This window comes from Pseudochaenichthys georgianus, chromosome 6 (genome assembly GCF_902827115.2).
Source record: "Pseudochaenichthys georgianus chromosome 6, fPseGeo1.2, whole genome shotgun sequence".
NCBI lineage: Eukaryota > Metazoa > Chordata > Actinopteri > Perciformes > Channichthyidae > Pseudochaenichthys > Pseudochaenichthys georgianus.
Genome location: NC_047508.1, coordinates 35,335,943 through 35,358,562, shown reverse-complemented (window position 1 = coordinate 35,358,562; position 22,620 = coordinate 35,335,943). Strand labels below are relative to the sequence as shown.

At 41.2% G+C, this 22,620-nt stretch overlaps 6 non-coding genes across 6 annotated transcripts; all 6 read left to right on the top strand.

Moving 5' to 3' along the window:
- Positions 1 to 1,389: 1,389 nt before the first annotated feature.
- LOC117448781 (U4 spliceosomal RNA) lies at positions 1,390 to 1,530 on the top strand. The gene has a single exon (XR_004552409.1). It is a non-coding gene; the product is annotated as a U4 spliceosomal RNA (small nuclear RNA).
- A 1,083-nt stretch (positions 1,531 to 2,613) lies between these two features.
- On the top strand, positions 2,614 to 2,754 carry LOC117448758 (U4 spliceosomal RNA). The gene has a single exon (XR_004552388.1). It is a non-coding gene; the product is annotated as a U4 spliceosomal RNA (small nuclear RNA).
- A 1,841-nt stretch (positions 2,755 to 4,595) lies between these two features.
- On the top strand, positions 4,596 to 4,736 carry LOC117448777 (U4 spliceosomal RNA). Its single transcript, XR_004552405.1, has one exon. It is a non-coding gene; the product is annotated as a U4 spliceosomal RNA (small nuclear RNA).
- Positions 4,737 to 18,028: 13,292 nt separating this feature from the next.
- LOC117448782 (U4 spliceosomal RNA) lies at positions 18,029 to 18,169 on the top strand. The gene has a single exon (XR_004552410.1). It is a non-coding gene; the product is annotated as a U4 spliceosomal RNA (small nuclear RNA).
- A 1,086-nt stretch (positions 18,170 to 19,255) lies between these two features.
- Positions 19,256 to 19,395, top strand: LOC117448779 (U4 spliceosomal RNA). The gene has a single exon (XR_004552407.1). It is a non-coding gene; the product is annotated as a U4 spliceosomal RNA (small nuclear RNA).
- A 1,854-nt stretch (positions 19,396 to 21,249) lies between these two features.
- Positions 21,250 to 21,390, top strand: LOC117448757 (U4 spliceosomal RNA). Its single transcript, XR_004552387.1, has one exon. It is a non-coding gene; the product is annotated as a U4 spliceosomal RNA (small nuclear RNA).
- The last annotated feature ends 1,230 nt before the right edge of the window (positions 21,391 to 22,620 follow it).

Genomic DNA, 22,620 nt, shown 5'->3' with positions numbered 1-22,620 from the left:
GTTCGAAGTTGTTGTAGTTGAACCTAATTACAAGCGGTACAGCCGCAGGTGTGCCGCCGGTCGCTATTGTGTTACTACGAGGTAGTAACAGAGGCGCGCACGTCTGCGTAATGAGCCCGGCTAAAATAACTGGATGGCCTACCTGCCTGTCAGCCTTCCATCTGGGCACACATTTATCTCGTGCCCTCATTGGTCATGTGCGCGTTCGTGTGTGTTGGAGGAGGCGGGCTCTATAAGGAAGTAGCAGCCTCTAGCAGATTATCTCCGGTTGTGTATTTTCAAATTCTAGCGATCTCGAGCCGGTTTCTCTCAAATTTACCTACCCCACCTTTAATACGCCAAAAATAGAAAACACAATGATTGTTCACGAGTCCCAACACACGAGTCCAAGTCGAGTCTGAAGTCTTTTGGTCACGAGTCCAAGTCAAGTCTGAAGTCTCTGTGTGTGCGACTTAAGTGCGACTCAAGTCCGAGTCGCAGACTCAAGTCCCCATCTCTGCGTCACGGCTCCTCCTACACTACGTTACTATAGTAACTACCCCAGTTCCTAAACTGTAACGGCCCGTCGACACTACAATTATCGAAAAATGCTTTCAACGCTTCGCCCATTCACTTGAATGGGGTGACGTAGTTGATTTTGAATCTTCGCCGAACTGCATTGTGGGGAGCATGGCATGGCTTTGCAAGCATCGCGAGCATCTATAGGCATCAAAAGTTGAACAATGTTCAACTTTTGAGCCACAAGTTGAACAATGTTCAACTTTTGAGGCTCGATGCTTGGCATCAGCCAATCAAATCCTGCGTATGCAAATCTGACAGTACAAGAGCTAGCCAATCAAACCGCGTGTATGCTGGGAGAGACTACGCAGGTCATTTCCTCATATTCAAAAAAATGGAGCGGTAGTGAATCACCCGGTGCTGTATGATCAGTCTCTGTTGTGTTCATCTACCGGGATACAAACCGGAGGAGCCAGGCATGGAGGGAGGTGGCAGAGACAGTGGATGAAACTGGTAGGTTTTCGCCTGTTTGGGGATTTTATATCCAGTTTACTTCGTTTTAACATTGCTATTGCTTTGTATGCCGGGGGCGGGCGGGAGATTCCTGATTGGTTGTTGGTCGCCTTGGGCGCGAGAAATCGCCAAGCCTCAGACACGCCCAGCTTCAAGATTTTTTGATGCCTGTAGTGTAAACGGGCCGTAATGGAAGCGCAGCATTATAGTGAGCCGGGGCTAATAATGCCTAACCAAACCGAGCGAGGCCGAGCGAGGCCTGCAGTGGAAACGCGTCATAAAAGTCTACATTCAGAGTTTGATTGCAGTCTTTCAACAGTATGCATGTTAAACCCTGTCAGAAAGGTGTGTTCACCTCCTCTGCAACCTGTAATCATTATCCCTGCACAGTGGCAGTATCGTAGCCCATGAGGTTTATCGGAGGCGTGATTATTGCTGGTTGAAAACTTTACCCAATACCCCGCCTAGACGACTTGAAATATAGTCGGCGACGGCAATTTTTGACAGTCTCTCAGGAGACCGATAAAGTGTTAAATATTAATAATGTTTCATATGAAAAGGCTCTGCTGTTGTTAGAAGATGCCGTACCACCACTGGATTGATAATATCATTGTCCAAAATCTCCACTAGATATCAATAATGATTTAATGAATTTCGTGAACTAGGAACTTTCAACACAACTAATTAAGTCTTTTCACAACTGGTATTCTTCGCTTCTTGTTCTAAAAAACCTAGAATACCTGTCTTTAAACTTAGTTCCTATTTGTCTACATTAACTCACATGTAATCTTCATTTGGTTACATTGTGTTTGATTTGAACCCTAAATATCTGTATCCTTTCCCACTTTATGATGCAACTTCTGTACAATTACCCTTGGGATAAATAAAGTTAAATCATATCTTATTTCAAAACGTTTGGCAGGAAGTCTATATTCGGACACTATATATTTGAAAGGTTATATAACACATACAGTTAGTATAAAACTATATTTTGGGATGCTAAAATAAATATAAAGGGCTACTCTGAGAACAACTTAATTTATAACCTTCTTTGGTAAGTGTGTTTAGTCTTAATCAACCCAGAGCATACTGTGTGAAGAAGTAGGAAATAAAAAGGAACTCACCTTGTGGTATAACCGACAAGAGAGAAAGCCTTTGAGCTCCAAACTGTTTCAGAAATAATCCTTGATAATCCATGATATGGCGTTTCATCACGGCAGTATCTGCGGTAGAATCTCTCGCAAGAGCTCAGCCCCCTCCTTTTTTTTCAACTTTTTTTTTATATAGCTTTATAGCCAAAATCAGCACTTTTGAAACAGGAAGTGAAATAGAGGGATATGAGGCATGGCTAGAATGGGTGATCTGTTTGGTATTTTGAGCAAAACACTTCATAGACATGTTTCTTATATATTTGTATATATTTGAGACCTATGCTATTGCCTAAAAATAGCATGATATGTCCACTTTAACTAACTTATCCTAACAATACACTAAAAGTCTGCATACAGAGTTTCCTTGGAGTCTTTCAACAGTATGCATGTTAAACCCTGTCAGAAAGGTGTGTTCACCTTATAACCTCCTCCTCTGCAACCTGTGATCATTATCCCTGCGCAGTGGCAGTATCGTAGCCCATGAGGTTTATCCGAGGCGCGATTATTGCTGGTTGAAAACTTTACCCAATACCCCGCCTAGACGACTTGAAATATAGTCGGCGACGGCAATTTTTGACAGTCTCTCAGGAGACCGATAAATTGTTAAACAATAATAATATTTCATAAAAAGGCTTCACTTTAAGAAGAACAACAGAATACATGTTCAAACTTCTTTCCCATTTGTCTACATTAACTCACTTGTGACCTTCATCTTGGTTACATTGTGTTTCATTTGAATCTTAGATATGTTTTCTTTCCCACTCTATGATGCAACTTCTGTACAATTACCCTCTGTATATAAAGTTGAATCATTTCTTATTTCAAAACATTTCGGAGGAGGTCTTTCTTAACAACAATCAGGCACACTGACCTTCTTATGTCTTAATCCATCCAAACTATAGCAGGACAGTCACACACCCCATATAAGTGAACTAACTTGTCCTAAGCATACACTTATGGCGCGTTTCCACTGCAGCGGGTAGCTCGCTTTAAGCGTGCCGAGCCGTGCGGGGCCCGTTTTTGGTTGCTTTTCCACTTGGCCTAGTTTTGGCCCGGGGTTACTTTTTCACCTTTTTTCTGGCCCGACTAAATCGTGGTTCTATGGCCAGGAACAACCAGGCTGAGTCGGGCTGAGTATGCTCAACTAGAGAGAGAATCGCTGTCAAGGGGGCTACAACTACAACAAGATGAACATATTTGACCGTGATTTAATTGTAACACACGTTTCAAAATGTTGCCGAAGTAACAACACACTGATACCGGTTAGTAAAAACCATGAATTAATGCTTTGACAAGTCTGCAGACAGACGGCAGGCGAAAAACCCTTTTAAAATGCGTGTTTTCTAAATGGAGCTTGGCTAAGCTAACGTTATATATGCTCCGACCGTCCACACTCACAACAACGGCCTATACAGACATAAATAAACCAGCGACTGTATTCGCCATGACACAGGCAGTCTGTGGTTTGTACTTGTTCAACTTTTGTTTAGTTTCTGAACAGAAGAGCTGTGAGCTCTGAGTGCTAAGAGCTAACGGCTGTGTTGTTTTTCTGGGGCTCTCATTGAAGATGACCTCACGGCTCCTCCTACACTACGTTACTATAGTAACTACCCCAGTTCCTAAACTGTAACGGCCCGTCGACACTACAAGCATCGAAAAATGCCTTCAACGCTTCGCCCATTCACTTGAATGGGGTGACGTAGTTGATTTTGAATCTTCGCCGAACTGCATTGTGGGGAGCATGGCATGGCTTTGCAAGCATCACGAGCATCTATAGGCATCAAAAGTTGAACAATGTTCAACTTTTGAGGCTCGATGCTTGGCATCAGCCAATCAAATCCTGCGTATGCAAATCTGACAGTACAAGAGCGAGCCAATCAAACCGCGTGTATGCTGGGAGAGACTACGCAGGTCATTTCCTCATATTCAAAAAAATGGAGCGGTAGTGAATCACCCGGTGCTGTATGATCAGTCTCTGTTGTGTTCATCTACCGGGATACAAACCGGAGGAGCCAGGCATGGAAGGAGGTGGCAGAGACAGTGGATGAAACTGGTAGGTTTTCACCTGTTTGGGGATTTTATATCCTGTTTACTTCGTTTTAACATTGCTATTGCTTTGTATGCCGGGGGCGGGCGGGAGATTCCTGATTGGTTGTTGGTCGCCTTGGGCGCGAGAAATCGCCAAGCCTCAGACACGCCCAGCTTCAAGATTTTTTTATGCCTGTAGTGTAGACAGGGCCGTAATGGAAGTGCAGCATTATAGTGAGCCGGGGCTAATAATGCCTAACCAAACCGAGCGAGGCCTGCAGTGGAAACGCGCCATAAAAGTCTACATTCAGAGTTTCCTTGCAGTCTTTCAACAGTATGCATGTTAAACCCTGTCAGAAAGGTGTTTTCACCTTATAACCTCCTCCTCTGCAACCTGTGATCATTATCCCTGCGCAGTGGCAGTATCATAGCCCATGAGGTTTATCCGAGGCGCGATTATTGCTGGTTGAAAACTTTACCCAATACCCCGCCTAGACGACTTGAAATATAGTCGGCGACGGCAATTTTTGACAGTCTCTCAGGAGACCGATAAAGTGTTAAATATTAATAATATTTCATATGAAAAGGCTCTGCTGTTGTTAGAAGATGCCGTACCACCACTGGATTGATAATATCATTGTCCAAAATTTCCACTCGATGTCAATAAAGATTTAATGAATGTCGTGAACTAGGAACTTTCAACACAACTAATTAAGTCTTTTCACAACTGGTATTCTTCGCTTCTTGTTCTAAAAAACCTAGAATACTTGTCTTTAAACTTATAGGCCATAAGGTGAACCCTGTTATCGTTTCAACCCGCTCCACAGAAGTGGAACTATATAATCTTCAGTTCATAAAAAAGAACGAGTCATGCTTATCCACCAAAAAAAAGTTTGTCGCTAAAATTCCTGCCAATTCTTCTAGGCACGTAATTATTGGCTAAACTAGTCCCTTCAAAGCGTAATAATATCTTGGTCCAAAGTAGTGCCACGGTTCGTCACGTGATCGTGCTCCACCAATTGGGTAGCTGCATATTGTCAACAGAAGTGAAAGATGGCCGCCTACATGGTTGTGCTAAACCAGACCAAATGGATTCTAAACAGTGCTGTATGCTTGTTTTATGTCATGTTTTGTCATATGTCTTAATACATCACTAAGTCCGAGGTATTTGCGTTATATACGCGGTATTTGTGAGAGGTTTTACTATCTGGGAACAGAGTTGACCATCGAATCAACATTGACTAGCAGCGTTTATCAGCCAACTCCAGCTACAAACAATTTCCCCACGGGAATTAATAAAGTATATCAAACTCAAATTTATCAAACTATCATTCCTGGACTACTATGTTCGCATCGCTAGGTTCATTGGCTGAGCTCGTGGATTATTCCATTAGACTGAGGACTTTTTGTCTGTCTGTTGTTACCCTGTACACGTTAAATGCACTCTTAAAATGACTTGATTTCATACATAGCTGCGTCCAAGAAGAAGGTTAACTTGTTACGTTAAGTAATTTAGATCAATAAAATGCAGTACTTCCAGGCTGAAGACTTTTCTTGTTGTCGCTGCTTTTAATTGAACTATTCATATCTTAGACTGCACTGTAACTTTTATCCATGTATTTTTTCTTTTAATGTTTATTTTATTAGCTTTTCTTTTTAATGACTGATTTTAAATGCCATTTTCTTAATGTCTTTCATTTTTTGTAAAGCACTTTGAATTGCCTTGTGTTGAAAAGTGCTATATAAATAAACTTGCCTTGCCTTGCTTTTACCAATGTCCATTGATTCATTTATTTACTCATTCATCCCTCCACAAATGAAAACAACACTGATGAACCATAAAAACGAGATTTATTACAAATATAAAAAGGTATGACGTAGAAAACAGTACAAAACAGAATAAGGACATGTAATGGAGTATAATTGATTGGTGTCAGGTAGGGGTTTCACCAACTAATCGACTAGTCGACTAGTCGACTACCTTTACCACTAGTCGGCGCTGTAGGCCCTAGTCAACTAGTCGTGAACAAAATGGAGGTGAACGAGGTGCCGCAAAATGCTCCAAAAAACGTCCGACATTCATATGTATGGCAGTACTTCAAAGAAGACGTAACCAACTCTACAGTTAAGTGTCAGTTGTGTACATCTGTACTAAAGTACAACAAAAATACTTTCTGCTATGCGCAACCACCTAAAAATGAAACACCCGCTGCCGACAGCTAGCACTAGCAGTAATGCTAGCAGCACCAGTGAGCAACGGACCGCCGTCAGCACTGGACAGAGACAGACGAGCATTATTGATTTTTCCAAGCGCCCCGTTACGGACAAAAGAAGACAGCAGATAACAGACTTGCTTATCAACTTTGTCGTCAAGAATGTTCGACCACTTTCTGCCCTTTCCGGAGAAGGCTTCAGGGACATTATGAAGTTTTTCGAGCCAGGCTATAAGATCCCGTCACATGCTACACTTTGGAGCAACATCATGCTACAGTACAACACTGTGAAAGCCAGGATTGCCAATGAGATGAAAGATAAAAGTGTCTCACTAACCACTGATCTGTGGACATCTTGCACCATGGATTCATACATCACCATAACTGCCCACTACATCACAGACACCTGGGAGATAAAATCCAGAGTGCTGCGAAATTCGCGGAGGACAGCGAATAATGTGTTGCGCAATGGATTTACGTGGCATTTAAGTTTGCGAGTTTTTTGCTGTACATTTTGGTGAGTCCAGTTACCGTTTCTTATTTACGAAGTCACTGTTTGTTATGTACTAAGGCACTGTTTGTTATTTACTCAGCCATGTCACACAAATTAAAAATAAAATACAGTTGAATACCTCTCTTTGTGTGTCTTTATTATGACGCAACGACTAGTCGACTAGTCGACTGCTATTTTGAAAAATAGTCGACTAGTAAATATTGGTAGTTGTGAAACCCCTAGTGTCAGGTGATCGTGATCCGCAGCCACGGCTGGGCGGAGCGGCCGATTGGTGCTGTGATTGCCTCAGCTGGTTAAATGAGTCCTGCTGATTATACTCTGTGTTCTGGTTTGGTTGTGAAGCCACACGGTTTTTTGACCGCTGCATTGCACTGCAGAGAAGAGACTATTTGTTTATTTGAAAGGCCGAACACTGTTTCAACCTCGTCTGGTAAGATACGATAACTTGGAAATAAATGTACCAAAAACAAACGTATCTCTGAGTGATGTGTGTAAGGAAATATTTGTATGTATTCGTGCAAACTGTGAAGAAGCTTGAAAATGATTTGTGTAGAAAACTGGGCTGGTTTTGGGCCTGCTAACATGTGGTTTTGTGAGGACAAAGGAAGAGGGGGAAGGTGTGGAGTTGACATAGTCATCTCAGATCCCTGTGATAAGGAAGCTGAGCCACTGGGATTGGGGACTTAAGATGTGGGGTGTTGATGATAATTTGGGCAGCCAATCACTGGTCTGGAAGGGAGGTGCAGATAACTCCTCCTTGGGTCAGCGAGGGATATAGACAGAAACCCCGCTGTGTTCGGTCTCTTTCTTCTCTGGCTGGCTGGCTGGCTGGCTGGCTGGCTGGCTGGCTGGCTCACGTGAGTATCAGGTAAATGTGGGATCCCACAGAACTGTATGTAATTTGTACTGTATTGATTGTACTTGATTGTATTGCATTGTATATTACCATTAAAGTGGATTATTGTTAAATGGTTACTTGTAGGTTCTGGGTTTCCTTCCTGTAAGATAATGGCTCGTGTAGGAACGCGAGGAGATTTAAGAAAGTGGACAAGTTGTCTACCAAATCTCCTAACAAATGGTGATCTCCGACGTTTCCGAGTAGACAGGGCTGTGGAAGGATTCAGAGGACCACACTGGGTCAGGAACAAGCACTTTTAGACGCCTCGGACAATAGCAGGGCCATGTATGATTGTCTGTAGGCGTTTCAGAGTGTTTTTGAAGTTTGAATGGAGTATACAATGCATCTTTTTTACCATGTTAGGAAAGTTATATATAACACGTGAACGTTGATCGTCAGGTATAGAGAGTCCTGCGTAACAAGAAATTAGAGCAGTTTAGCGTGGATCTTCAGGTAGTTTAGTCCTGAAGTGGCGTAGGAGCGGTGCAGTTCGTGGGATGTGCGGTGTGAGTCCCACACGACGTAACCTGGATGATCGATATTTAAGATCGGTCCGCCGTTTATAACTGGGGGTAAAATAAGAGTCCAAGACCAAATAAGCGAAAGTGTCAGCGGACTTTTATCTGTTAAATCCTTGGGAGAGAGCGCTAACGTCACCTACATTGTGACGAGACCGGCTCCCGTTTCCCTTGTCTGTAAAAATTAATTTGAAAGGCTGACGTAAACATAACGTTGATCGCAAGGTAGGCAGAGAGTCCTGCGTGACGACATATGAAGCACGTTATCAAGCCGGACAAACTGTAAGGGGAATAAATCTGTGTGATTTTTACCTAAATAACCTGTATGAGCATTGTCTATGGATATCAGACATTGAGTCAGAAGAGTGAAGCTCATTTGTGCTCTGCTGCTGCCATCTAGTGGCTGAAAGGGGGGGAAGCACGTTAATTAAGTCAGATAAATAAAAGCGAAGTCAATATATTGCGTATATTTAACTAAATGAGCTGTCTGTGGGTTGTCATTGTTGATTAGTACAGACCTTGTTTTATGTTGGTAAATGTAATGATACAAAAGCAAGCTATTCATCACAATTGTATTTTTAGGTTATGAATAAGACAAAAATAGTGGCCTAAGGGATAAGCAGAAAGGTTTTTGAACGCTTGTCAGTTATGACAGGGCGTTTAGGTTTTCAATGTGCGCCATCACGTTAAAACAGGATTGGTGGCATTTTCAGTTCATTGCTTGCTTCCACACGCCTTCCCCCTCCTTGTCTCTTTCACGACTATAGTTAATGCATTGGAACGATTGTCAATTTGCGTGTTTCTAGGAACACGGCTGTTCCGGAACGGCCTTTCAAAATAAAAGCCAAAGGCCGCTGTTCGCCAGAGATGCCTTCACAATAAAACAGTAATTACCTTAACAATATATTTAACTTATATTGCGTCTTTAAATATTGATTTTAATTCATTACAGATCTAACCTGCTTGCAACACAACTTAGATAAACAATTTCAAGTGGTTAAAAGGGGTTTCCTGTCTGGCTCATTTGATTTAGAACTGAAGTAAGGGAGAATAGTGTTTTATGAGTCATTCCTCATGGTTTATAAAGATAAATCATCAGTTTGTCTGGACTTTGATATAGAGATAGGATCATGGTGGAGAAGGAAGACCTTTTTTGGTTTCAAATTAAAGTAGAGTTTAAGGATGAAGTAAGCAGGACTTCAACTGGCCAAAAGACATTTTAAAGTTTAATATTCTTGGTTAGCAAACAAGACATCTGATTATTATGTCACACGTGATAATCTTGTTATAGAAACTAGCTTAAAATATTGGAGAAAATATGTAGATGTTCTTTCGTGGTGTGTGGAATATGTGATGCTGGAAACATGTACGTTTTTCAATGTATAGGAGAAAATGGTTTCCTGAAAGAGTTATGTTGGGTACATATGTAGCAATGGATGAAACAATTTTTAGAGTGGGTTTTTGTAATATTATTTGTAGACATCAATTAGGTTGTTTAGATGGCATTTAACAATTAAGACAGATAGTATGATTACAAAGAGTCAGAGTGGAAAGGGTTGGATTTATTTAACCTCAGTGTGCTAGATTTTGTATAGGTAATGCGTCCCGAGACCTGGACTCCCCCTCTGAGTTAGAAAAGGCTACGGTCCCGACCCTCCAAGCAGACAAAAGACCTAACCCAACAGGAAACTCCTGCTTCTCCATCGAACAGACAGAGAACCAGAGCTGAAACGACAACAACAAGACTGCAGCCAGAACTATCTCTGCCTGTGACATCCAGAACCAGACAGCATGCTGACGGGCAGAAATCTACGCTCATCAGTCCCTCAGACAGGACCATGAAGTTCCAAGCTGAGCACAAGAGCAAAGTGTGGGAGATGAGAGCAGAATCTGCCCCCCATAAAAACAGCAGAGAGACTGTAAAGGAGGGGATAAAATGCAAAGCAGGGCAAGATGGGGCATGCAGAGGTAACTGGGCCAATGGCTGACAGCGGATGAAGTTACAGCTGAGGGACTGAAGAGAACACAGAATCAGAGGAGTTGGCATGGTCGATTTGAAGTGAGGAGGCCGGGGTCACGGCTTGAGAAAACCAGAGGAGGAGAAAAGGAAAACGGGAATGAGTGAGTTTACACATAAACACACTTATTCACAAAACGCACATTTAAAGCATAAATACATAAAGACAGAAAGATTTATTAAATTAAAAATAGCAGTAAACTATTAGAGTAAAATGAGAACACACTGAGGGTTAAAGGGGGCCACATGACAAAGTACAACCATATTCTTCAATCTTTTCATCAGGTTAACAGAATATTCTTTGACATTTTTATTCACATGTGAATAAAGTAGTGGGATAGTTTTGGGAACCACTCTATAAGACAAATCTTTATCTGTATGGATAATGTTAAAGGGAGAGCTGGTGCCAAGCCCGATATAGTATTCCAATCTAAATAATTGATTTCACCATTGTAGCATAGTTATTACCATGGGAAATATGAAATGACTTCTGTTTTTAAATCCTTGATAAAGGAGGGAGGAATGGTTGCATGTTCGGACATCCAGGGTTCCACACACTGCTAAAGAGTTTAACATTGGTTTTTAGGTGGACCAGAATTGATGACATGTGGTTGTTATACCATTGTTATCGTGAACAAAACATAAATAAGGACATAGTATCTGCTTGAAGATGAATGGATTTCATATCCTAGAGGGGATTAGTTATTGTGAAGACTCCACAAGGTATCTACTAATGTATTGTAAAGAACTTGAATTGACTTGATAAATAAGTGAAGATAAGAAGATGTATTGACCATAAATTAGTCAATTGGTAAATAAAAATAGCGGAAAAGAGGGGAACTATTAAAGGGAAGTGAAAAATCAGTCTAATACACACTGATACAAAAAAAAGGGGGGGGGCATGAAGGAAGTATGCACTGGATTTTTTATTCGTGTGTGAATTTGGTAGTGTTTTAATTTGTTACAGTATTGATCAGTTCAAAGGGAGAGTTTTAGTAACAGCTCTATAAGATCAGATAAATATTTATTTATATAGGTCATGTTGAAGGGAAAGCTGGTTCTAAACAAAATATAGTATTTCAATTTGAGGTACTGGTTTCATGTTCAGACACCCAGAGTTCCACGCACTGTGAAAGAGGGTAACATTGTTCTTTAAGTGCACCAGAATTGAAGATAAATTGATAGAATGAGTTATGGAATAAATAGCAGAGCTTTACAGATCCTAGTAATGTTTTGACACAAGATAGTGAGGTACACATGTTTCTGAAATAGATCTATTAGTCATTTTAATACTAATTAGGTGTAAATGAATTGCAGTAATAGTAATAGTACAATAAGGAAGTGACATTTTTTTGGCTAGACACTTTTCAGGGAATGTGGGAAACAGCAAGGAGGGGTTGGAGATATCTTGAACATTATAGTTGTAATTGTGAATTAATAAATGATGGTGCTCCATATATACAGATTTGTATAGACGGAGGATGCTGGCCTGTGCTGGAACATCAAAGTCTCTGCAGAGCACAACACATGGCCAAAAAGACGGAGACCAACTGACCTTTGACCCTGACAGACAGGGTAACTTGGGAAGGCACTGTCAATGACTGACTCTGCGGTGAACCTGACCAAACCTGACTTTACAACCTGACAGTGTGAGTGTGAGTGTGTGTATGTCTGCACCTGATCAGTGCAACTGCATGATTTGAAACGATGACTAATCAAGCATGTTTTGGACTAACACATTATTTTTGTGTGATAATAATGTGTGAAATGAGAGCTTTCCTAACATTGCACAAAAGGGGAAACCGTATCTAATCTGGTTGATGATGTTTCACTCCCACAGGAGGTGGCTGTTTGCAGAATGTGAAACTCAAACTAGGAAATTTGGAATTCTGTTTCTTTTAGGACTGAATGATGGAGAGAAACACTCTCAAGTGTTTACGGGGAAAAATGTTTGGTATTGTCTTATAATCCATTATGACCTGAAGGTTTTCTTCCCATACAGGTTTTTGTTTACACATGAGAGAATGTGTAAAAAAGGGGGAGTGTAAACTTTACAATGTACATTTTTCATTTAGGGACTGAAAGGAACCTGCTGCCCAACTCCATTGTTCAATCTGACCATTGATTGACAGTTTTAGAATTGACCTGCTCCATATTTGGGGATAAGAGGCTGTTTGGTGAATGTTGACATGTCTCTAGTATTGATTGAGTTATAGCAGGTAACACAGGTAGAGAATCAGTGGCCAAGGGGCTACCAGAGAGATGTAAGTCCAGAATGAAATACTGGAGAGGCTGACCGGTGAGTAATGTGTCAACTAATGTTTCAACAGGTATTAAAGTAACTGAGGTTTGAAATGTAGAAAGAACATATTTACAGTTAAACTAAAACATAGTAATGTAATGAGACACAATGTGATTTGGACAACATCATGTAACTAGTCTGGTAAAGAAGTAAAAGCCATATACTTTATTGTTTAGGTCATTATGGGGATATACATTTCATCTACATTTAGAAAGACATTTGATGACAGTTGGTGGGAATTCTGTATTCATTTTTGAGTGGGATAATATCTAAGCACTGACGGGTAGAAGCAGTATCACCAGGAAGCCATTCACTTTGTTAGTATTGTGATTTTGGTTGTTTTTGAATCCATAAGATTAGTGTGTTTCTTTACCAGAAACATTAGCAGTTCAAATCATATTTTTAGATTTTTAATGGGATCTCAAGGATTTCATTTAAATAAATACAGATGCTTGTCAGAAATTCAGAGCTATTGAAATATGTTATTTAGTTTACCTAAAGATGTTGGGGTTCTTATTTAGTGGGCACAGTCCAAGTATTAAGATTCTGAAGCTGCACAATTAATTTAGAAAACCTGTTCACACACGTCTGTTGTTTTAAGACACCCCACCAACAGGCTCCAAGTGGCCACGCACTGGTGGGTCAAACAGCCGAGGGCCCCAGAGCCCGGAGCGTAGGCTTGAGGGATTTGTATCAGATTTCTCCACACAGGTTGTTGATGCCAAAAGGGGGACCCGAGACGCAGGAGGCTGACTGTCAACCCCAGGCTCTCCGGCCCCGACCAAGTGACCCAGAGGACATCCCGTGCCGTCCGCCTACAAGGAAAGGGGGACAACTGGTACCACTGTGCGGAGCCAGTGTGCGGCGGGGGAAAACACCTGCGAGGACCCTAGACGACATCAGGACGGATCGGGCTCTCATCAGGGAGGTCGACTCGGAGGCTGTCATCAGCGGATTGGAGGAGAAGGGCCTCGAGGAGATCCATCATCCATCCAGCAGTCGTCCCAGGAGGCATCATCAACGGACCGGAGAAGGAAGATCGAAAGGAAATCTATTCAGCATCGACTCGGAAGCCGCCATCACTGCCAAGCTATGGGCAGCCTCTACCATGACAGCTGCTTCACCTGCAGCGCCTGTAGTCGAAGGCTGAGAGGGAAGGCGTTCTACTATGACGCAGGAAGGGTTTTCTGTGAAGAGGACTTTCTGTACTCTGGGTTCCAGCAGTCTGCAGACAAGTGCAACGCAGGTGGACATCTAATCATGGACATGCAGGCCGGCAGGCCCTGGGGAAGTCTTACCGCCCCGGTTGCTTCCGCTGCGTCATCTGCAACGAGAGCCTGGACGGAGTGCCCTTCACTGTGGACACTGAGAATAAAAAGTATGGAGACTCAGCAGACAAGGATGCAGTTTTTTGCAAGTGCCTTGTGTAAATTGCACTCTCTTTTTAAGAGTGCAAAAGAGGGAATTGTAAGGAAATATTTGTATGTATTCGTGCAAACTGTGAAGAAGCTTGAAAATGATTTGTGTAGAAAACTGGGCTGGTTTTGGGCCTGCTAACATGTGGTTTTGTGAGGACAAAGGAAGAGGGGGAAGGTGTGGAGTTGACATAGTCATCTCAGATCCCTGTGATAAGGAAGCTGAGCCACTGGGATTGGGGACTTAAGATGTGGGGTGTTGATGATAATTTGGGCAGCCAATCACTGGTCTGGAAGGGAGGTGCAGATAACTCCTCCTTGGGTCAGCGAGGGATATAGACAGAAACCCCGCTGTGTTCGGTCTCTTTCTTCTCTGGCTGCTGGCTGGCTGGCTGCTGGCTGGCTGGCTGGCTGGCTGGCTCACGTGAGTATCAGGTAAATGTGGGATCCCACAGAACTGTATGTAATTTGTACTGTATTGATTGTACTTGATTGTATTGCATTGTATATTACCATTAAAGTGGATTATTGTTAAACGGTTACTTGTAGGTTCTGGGTTTCCTTCCTGTAAGATAATGGCTCGTGTAGGAACGCGAGGAGATTTAAGAAAGTGGACAAGTTGTCTACCAAATCTCCTAACATGTGTGAGCGCGTCGGCCAGGCGCTAAAACCAAAAGAACAGAAAAGAGCTTAAGAAAGGTGGAAAGAAGGCTCCAGAAAGTCTCAAAAAGTCAAAATTATCAACACACAAACATTGTTACATGCATATTACGTCTGTGAAGCACAAATAGGTTGATTATTTTGCCAATACAAGATGGAATACGTACAGGACAAGCTTACAACGGTGGCTCGGCTTGAAGGGAGACTCTCGGAACGTGGTGGCTGAAAACCACAAGTTTAACAACCACTGTTGATGTTGTTGAAGACCTGCAGTGTGATCATGAGGAATGTGACACACGGGTGTTTTTACATGCCCAACATGCTGCACATTGATTGGAATTCACACGTTCTCTGGGTGTGACTCCACAAGCGCTTTCTATGGAAAAGGTAAAAGAAAGTCATTTGCTGTTGCATGTGAGAAAGTTGACTACCGTAAGGCTTTTAGAAGTTTAGGTACTAACTTTGACTTGGAGCAATCAACATTAGCACTTCTTTGCCGGTATGTATGTCACCTATATGATCAGCCAGCAGCCGAAGATGTAAATGATGCTAGGTACAAGGCTTTCTGTATGGCATCATCGGCCTTGCCAGAATTAAGCATTCCCCCTACTCCTGATGTCCTCCATCAGCACTGCAAAAGGGCAAATGACCAGGCAGCAATAATGAGGTCCTGTCTCAAAAGAGAAATTAATGCTCCATCACCTGCTGGATATGGTTGGGAAATAGAGGATGGGAACTTACACGTCACCTGGATGACAAGAAGTCCTGCCCCTGACAGCGTGTTGCATGTGATACACTGCAGCTGCAAAGAGTCTGCCTGTGAGAAAGGCAGATGTTCATGCTTCTCTGCAGGACTCTGTTGCACAGACTTATGTTGTTGCTCAAATTGTGCAAATAAAAAAGAAACAGAGGAAGAGAACGATGACTGCCCTGACACTGACAGTGAGGAATAGGAATAAAAGAGCCTTCTTTCCACCTTTCTTAAGCTCTTTTCTGTTCTTTTGGTTTTAGCGCCTGGCCGACGCGCTCACACATCACTCAGAGATACGTTTGTTTTTGGTACATTTATTTCCAAGTTATCGTATCTTACCAGACGAGGTTGAAACAGTGTTCGTCCTTTAAATAAACAAATAGTCTCTTCTCTGCAGTGCAATGCAGCGGTCAAAAAACCGTGTGGCTTCACAACCAAACCAGAACACAGAGTATAATCAGCAGGACTCATTTAACCAGCTGAGGCAATCACAGCACCAATCGGCCGCTCCGCCCAGCCGTGGCTGCGGATCACGATCACCTGACACCAATCAATTATACTCCATTACATGTCCTTATTCTGTTTTGTACTGTTTTCTACGTCATACCTTTTTATATTTGTAATAAATCTCGTTTTTATGGTTCATCAGTGTTGTTTTCATTTGTGGAGGGATGAATGAGTAAATAAATGAATCAATGGACATTGGTAAAAGCAAGGCAAGTTTATTTATATAGCACTTTTCAACACAAGGCAATTCAAAGTGCTTTACAAAAAATGAAAGACATTAAGAAAATGGCATTTAAAATCAGTCATTAAAAAGAAAAGCTAATAAAATAAACATTAAAAGAAAAAATACATGGATAAAAGTTACAGTGCAGTCTAAGATATGAATAGTTCAATTAAAAGCAGCGACAAAAACAAAAGTCTTCAGCCTGGAAGTACTGCTTTTTATTGATTTAAATTACTTAACGTAACAAGTTAACCTTCTTCTTGGACGCAGCTATGTATGAAATCAAGTCATTTTAAGAGTGCATTTAACGTGTACAGGGTAACAACAGACAGACAAAAAGTCCTCAGTCTAATGGAATAATCCACGAGCTCAGCCAATGAACCTAGCGATGCGAACATGGTAGTCCAGGAATGATAGTTTGATACATTTGAGTTTGATATACTTTATTAATCCCCGTGGGGAAATTGTTTGTAGCTGGAGTTGGCTGATAAACGCTGCTAGTCAATGTTGATTCGATGGTCAACTCTGTTCCCAGATAGTAAAACCTCTCACAAATACCGCGTATATAACGCAAATACCTCGGACTTAGTGATGTATTAAGACATATGACAAAACATGACATAAACAAGCATACAGCACTGTTTAGAATCCATTTGGTCTGGTTTAGCGCAACCATGTAGGCGGCCATCTTTCACTTCTGTTGACAATATGCAGCTACCCAATTGGTGGAGCACGATCACGTGACGAACCGTGGCACTACTTTGGACCAAGATATTATTACGCTTTGAAGGGACTAGTTCAGCCAATAATTACGTGCCTAGAAGAATTGGCAGGAATTTTAGCGACAAACTTTTTTTTGGTGGATAAGCATGACTCGTTCTTTTTTATGAACTAAAGATTGTGTAGTTCCACTTCTGTGGAGCGGGATTTCTTTTCTAGAGGACTTTTCGAGGTTCACCTTGCGGCCTATTAGTTCCTATTTGTCTACATTAACTCACATGTAATCTTCATTTGGTTACATTGTGTTTGATTTGAACCCTAAATATCTGTATCCTTTCCCACTTTATGATGCAACTTCTGTACAATTACCCTTGGTATAAATAAAGTTAAATCATATCTTATTTCAAAACGTTTGGCAGGAAGTCTATATTCGGACACTATATATTTGAAAGGTTATATAACACATACAGTTAGTATAAAACTATATTTTGGGATGCTAAAATAAATATAAAGGGCTACTCTGAGAACAACTTAATTTATAACCTTCTTTGGTAAGTGTGTTTAGTCTTAATCAACCCAGAGCATACTGTGTGAAGAAGTAGGAAATAAAAAGGAACTCACCTTGTGGTATAACCGGCAAGAGAGAAAGCCTTTGAGCTCCAAACTGTTTCAGAAATAATCCTTGATAATCCATGATATGGCGTTTCATCACGGCAGTATCTGCGGTAGAATCTCTCGCATGAGCTCAGCCCCCTCCTTTTTTTTCAACTTTTTTTTTTATATAGCTTTATAGCCAAAATCAGCACTTTTGAAACAGGAAGTGAAATAGAGGGATATGAGGCATGGCTAGAATGGGTGATCTGTTTGGTATGTTGGGCAAAACACTTCATAGACATGTTTCTTATATATTTGTATATATTTGAGACCTATGCTATTGCCTAAAAATAGCATGATATGTCCACTTTAACTAACTTATCCTAACAATACACTACAAGTCTGCATACAGAGTTTCCTTGGAGTCTTTCAACAGTATGCATGTTAAACCCTGTCAGAAAGGTGTGTTGACCTTATAACCTCCTCCTCTGCAACCTGTGATCATTATCCCTGCGCAGTGGCAGTATCGTAGCCCATGAGGTTTATCCAAGGCGTGATTATTGCTGGTTGAAAACTTTACCCAATACCCCGCCAAGACGACTTGAAATATAGTCGGCGACGGCAATTTTTGACAGTCTCTCAGGAGACCGATAAAGTGTTAAATATTAATAATGTTTCATATTAAAAGGCTCTGCTGTTGTTAGAAGATGCCGTACCACCACTGGATTGATAATATCATTGTCCAAACTCTCCACTAGATATCAATAATGATTTAATGAATTTCGTGAACTAGGAACTTTCAACACAACTAATTAAGTCTTTTCACAACTGGTATTCTTCGCTTCTTGTTCAAAATCAAAACCTAGAATACCTGTCTTTAAACTTAGTTCCTATTTGTCTACATTAACTCACATGTAATCTTCATTTGGTTACATTGTGTTTGATTTTAACCCTAAATATATGTATCCTTTCCCACTTTATGATGCAACTTCTGTACAATTACCCTTGGTATAAATAAAGTTAAATCATATCTTATTTCAAAACGTTTGGCAGGAAGTCTATATTCGGACACTATATATTTGAAAGGTTATATAACACATACAGTTAGTATAAAACTATATTTTGAGGATGCTAAAATAAATATAAAGGGCTACTCTGAGAACAACTTAATTTGTAACCTTCTTTGGTAAGTGTGTTTAGTCTTAATCAACCCAGAGCATACTGTGTGAAGAAGTAGGAAATAAAAAGGAACTCACCTTGTGGTATAACCGGCAAGAGAGAAAGCCTTTGAGCTCCAAACTGTTTCAGAAATAATCCTTGATAATCCATGATATGGCGTTTCATCACGGCAGTATCTGCGGTAGAATCTCTCGCAATGAGCTCAGCCCCCTCTCTTTTTTCAACTTTTTTTTATATAGCTTTATAGCCAAAATCAGCACTTTTGAAACAGGAAGTGAAATAGAGGGATATGAGGCATGGCTAGAATGGGTGATCTGTTTGGTATTTTGAGCAAAACACTTCATAGACATGTTTTTTATATATTTATATATATTTGAGACCTATGCTATTGCCTAAAAATAGCATGATATGTCCACTTTAACTAACGTATCCTAACAATACACTACAAGTCTGCATACAGAGTTTCCTTGGAGTCTTTCAACAGTATGCATGTTAAACCCTGTCAGAAAGGTGTGTTCACCTTATAACCTCCTCCTCTGCAACCTGTGATCATTATCCTGCGCAGTGGCAGTATCGTAGCCCATGAGGTTTATCCGAGGCGCGATTATTGCTGGTTGAAAACTTTACCCAATACCCCGCCTAGACGACTTGAAATATAGTCGGCGACGGCAATTTTTGACAGTCTCTCAGGAGACCGATAAAGTGTTAAACAATAATAATATTTCATAAAAAGGCTTCACTTTAAGAAGAACAACAGAATACATGTTCAAACTTCTTTCCCATTTGTCTACATTAACTCACTTGTGACCTTCATCTTGGTTACATTGTGTTTGATTTGAATCTTAGATATGTTTTCTTTCCCACTCTATGATGCAACTTCTGTACAATTACCCTCTGTATATAAAGTTGAATCATTTCTTATTTCAAAACATTTCGGAGGAGGTCTTTCTTAACAACAATCAGGCACACTGACCTTCTTATGTCTTAATCCATCCAAACTATAGCAGGACAGTCACACACCCCATATAAGTGAACTAACTTGTCCTAAGCATACACTTATGGCGCGTTTCCACTGCAGCGGGTAGCTCGCTTTAAGCGTGCCGTGCGGGGCCCGTTTTTGGTTGCGTTTCCACTTGGCCTAGTTTTGGCCCGGGGCTACTTTTTCACCTTTTTTCTGGCCCGACTAAATCGTGGTTCTATGGCCAGGAACAACCAGGCTGAGTCGGGCTGAGTATGCTCAACTAGAGAGAGAATCGCTGTCAAGGGGGCTACAACTACAACAAGATGAACATATTTGACCGTGATTTAATTGTAACACACGTTTCAAAATGATGCCGAAGTAACAACATACTGATACCGGTTAGTAAGAACCATGAATTAATGCTTTGACAAGTCTGCAGACAGACGGCAGGCGAAAACCCGTTTTAAAATGCATGTTTTCTAAATGGAGCTTGGCTAAGCTAACGTTATATATGCTCCGACCGTGCCACACTCACAACAACGGCCTATACAGACATAAATAAACCAGCGACTGTACTCGCCATGACACAGGCAGTCTGTGGTTTGTACTTGTTTAACTTTTGTTTAGTTTCTGAACAGAAGAGCTGTGAGCTCTGAGTGCTAAGAGCGTTAGCTCTTGTGTTGTTTTTTGTGTTGTTTTTCTGGGGCTCTCATTGAAGATGACGTCACGGCTCCTCCTACACTACGTTACTATAGTAACTACCCCAGTTCCTAAACTGTAACGGCCCGTCGACACTACAAGCATCGAAAAATGCTTTCAACGCTTCGCCCATTCACTTGAATGGGGTGACGTAGTTGATTTTGAATCTTCGCCGAACTGCATTGTGGGGAGCATGGCATGGCTTTGCAAGCATCACGAGCATCTATAGGCATCAAAAGTTGAACAATGTTCAACTTTTGAGGCTCGATGCTTGGCATCAGCCAATCAAATCCTGCGTATGCAAATCTGACAGTACAAGAGCTAGCCAATCAAACCGTGTGTATGCTGGGAGAGACTACGCAGGTCATTTCCTCATATTCAAAAAAATGGAGCGGTAGTGAATCACCCGGTGCTGTATGATCAGTTGTGTTCATCTACCGGGATACAAACCGGAGGAGCCAGACATGGAGGGAGGTGGCAGAGACAGTGGATGAAACTGGTAGGTTTTCGCCTGTTTGGGGATTTTATATCCCGTTTACTTCGTTTTAACATTGCTATTGCTTTGTATGCCGGGGGCGGGCGGGAGATTCCTGATTGGTTGTTGGTCGCCTTGGGCGCGAGAAATCGCCAAGCCTCAGACACGCCCAGCTTCAAGATTTGTTGATGCCTGTAGTGTAGACGGGCCGTAATGGAAGTGCAGCATTATAGTGAGCCGGGGCTAATAATGCCTAACCAAACCGAGCGAGACCGAGCGAGGCCTGCAGTGGAAACGCGCCATAAAAGTCTACATTCAGAGTTTGATTGCAGTCTTTCAACAGTATGCATGTTAAACCCTGTCAGAAAGGTGTGTTCACCTTATAACCTCCTCCTCTGCAACCTGTGATCATTATCCCTGCGCAGTGGCAGTATCGTAGCCCATGAGGTTTATCCGAGGCGCGATTATTGCTGGTTGAAAACTTTACCCAATACCCCGCCTAGACGACTTGAAATATAGTCGGCGACGGCAATTTTTGACAGTCTCTCAGGAGACCGATCAAGTGTTAAATATGAATAATATTCCATATGAAAAGGCTCTGCTGTTGTTAGAAGATGCCGTACCACCACTGGATTGATAATATCATTGTCCAAACTCTCCACTAGATGTCAATAATGATTTAATGAATTTTGTGAACTCGGAACTTTCAACACAACTAATTAAATCTTTTCACAACTGGTATTCTTCGCTTCTTGTTCTAAAAAACCTAGAATACCTGTCTTTAAACTTAGTTCCTATTTGTCTACATTAACTCACATGTAATCTTCATTTGGTTACATTGTGTTTGATTTGAACCCTAAATATCTGTATCCTTTCCCACTTTATGATGCAACTTCTGTACAATTACCCTTGGTATAATAAAGTTAAATCATATCTTATTTCAAGAAACGTTTTGCAGGAAGTCTATATTCGGACACTATATTTTTGAAAGGTTATATAACACATTCAGTTAGTATAAAACTATATTTTGGGATGCTAAAATAAATATAAAGGGCTACTCTGAGAACAACTTAAAGGGATAGTGGAAATCCGCGAATTTTGGGTTTAACTTATGTATTTTTATTATAAAATAAGCATAATAAACCATTTTTTTTTATTTCATGCGCCTAGTTTCATTTTATTTTCAATTGTACTGCTCCCGACCACGCCCTCTCAATGAAACGAAATACTTCGGGTGATGACGAAAACAAAGGAAGACGGGCACAAACATTGGACGAGGCACGAGTATTTAATTATGTTTTCTGGCTGATTTAATGCATCATTAGCCTGTACCATTGTGTACAACGCCATTTATTGCCTGTCGATTAGGCGACCGGAGGCCTCGTCATCCGATAATCCGGTACACAGTGTCGAATGTGTACACTACAGTCATCATATAGACATGATAGACTAACAGTACTGTGAGTACAGCCTACACTTGACAGGCAGCCTGGCTAGCCTAGGATTAGGACCATACTACGTCAAAAGACCGATTGGCTCTAGCTGTATATCATGCTAGTATACAATTCATTTAAATGTATTCATGTAATTAATGCCCATAAGGCTGTTACATATACAATAATAAATGTGACAAGATAATTTATGTGAACCTGACCCTGGTATGTTATGAAATGTACCCTACATGCAGTCATCCTCGGGCATAGCCATAGGCCTACAGTGCATGCATGCCAACTTTTGCAATATATAATATAGCGCATAGCGTGAGCTATGCTTAGGGACCTACC